Below are 1,649 nucleotides of genomic sequence, written 5' to 3'. Positions count from 1 at the left end.
ATTTCTTCACATTATTCAGTCTAACTTCCCAACTGACAACACCGTTTTTTTTTAGGAAACACCTTAAAGTACTAAAATATTTTAACTTGCTTGGCCTCTCCTTTGTGGGAGTCAAGGTGGGAAGCGCTGGGTAGTTTTGAAGACTTGGACTCTAAAGGTCAATGTCAGATATTACCCATCCCTTAACAGAGAAGAATTTCAAGAGAGAGACAAACCAGATCCTTATTATTATGACTCTCTCTCCGGCCTTAATGCCAACCAGTCTACCAATACTGTTCTTTAGTGCTACCTGAGAGAGCTGGGTGGGGAGCCATGGTGAGCTGCTTCATTAGGCATCAGAAGTGACCCTAGCCTGTTTTAAAGATGAGTTGTGAAATAAATATGCACAAGCTACTAAAATTGATCAGTTGGAGATGCTTCTGGGACAGTGAGGAGGTTTTGTATATGTAAAGCTAAACATAAAGTTTTAAAATGAGTGTAAAGAGTTTAGTAGAAAAATGCTTGTTAAATAACCAGAATTTCATAGGTTATAAACTTATTACCTGTTCATACTTCATCAAATCTAAAATAGTGTCTGGTAGATCCTATGTTTTTTTAGTAACTTATGAGCATTAAGATTTCAGTCATAGTCAAAAAATCTCATATACCTACTCTATGTAACATTATACAAACAAAAGAAATGAAGATATGCTTTGTGTTCTGTAGGGGACCGGTTTGTCTTGGCCTGGCAAATGTGACTCAGCTCTGTATGGAAAACCTACAGATGCGAAGTGGTGGGCAGGAGCCAGACCTTCAAACCGAGTTTTCCCATGGGAATCAGGCCTAGAAAATGCTTACAGACTGTTATGGCTTGCTCTTGCTGAAACTCCCTCACCCTGGTCTAAAGCAACAAATGTGTATTGTCTATGTTCAAGGTAACTTCCAAAGCCTGTGTGAGCTCTCCCAAGGACAGAGCTAATGAGCTCATTGCCATCCCCCTCTGCATGTTATTTTTATTTCCTTGATTGTACCTAGAATGTAGACAATAATGTTCTATGTGATAGATGATAAATCTTTCTATGATGTAAGACCCCAGGAAAACAATAAAAGCCTGCCTAGGCAAGGGTCGAGGTGCTCCCCTCTTGAGGGAGTGGCCGAGGCACCATAGGCACTCTCCCCTTGAGAGAGTAGTCATGCCTGTTCCCTTTTTCCACACAGGATTGTTGTCACCTGTGCATTGATTCTCATCATCAACCACAACAGGCAGACTCTGCTGGACAGGGTCTGCAACAGTGTCCTGATATGAAAAGATCTGCATAATAAATTGCTAAAAGAAACACAAAGTTTCAGAGTAGTGAATATCATATCAAATAAAACTTTTTTATAAGAAAAAGTAGACACACAAATCTTTTGTAAAAGATGCAATTATTTTTTCTTTGGTATAATAAAGTGATAGAATTTGATATGTTGTTATTTTCAGGGGAGGTATGGAATGGATAAAGTAGGATACTATGTTGTCATTTGGATCCTTGAAACATATAAATGGACTATTGGTTTAAGATAAAGCAGGTGAAATTTAACAAATTTAAGACCAAATACAAAACCAAAACCCAGTCCAGTGTAAGAAATTACAAGGTGTCCTCCTTTCTGCCTGTAGTAGAATTCTAAAA

This window comes from Artibeus jamaicensis, unplaced genomic scaffold (genome assembly GCF_021234435.1).
Source record: "Artibeus jamaicensis isolate MK-2021 breed Jamaican fruit bat unplaced genomic scaffold, CSHL_Jam_final contig_536, whole genome shotgun sequence".
In the NCBI taxonomy this organism is placed as follows: domain Eukaryota; kingdom Metazoa; phylum Chordata; class Mammalia; order Chiroptera; family Phyllostomidae; genus Artibeus; species Artibeus jamaicensis.
The sequence above is the reverse complement of the archived record's forward strand: the minus strand, read 5'-3'. Positions refer to the sequence as shown.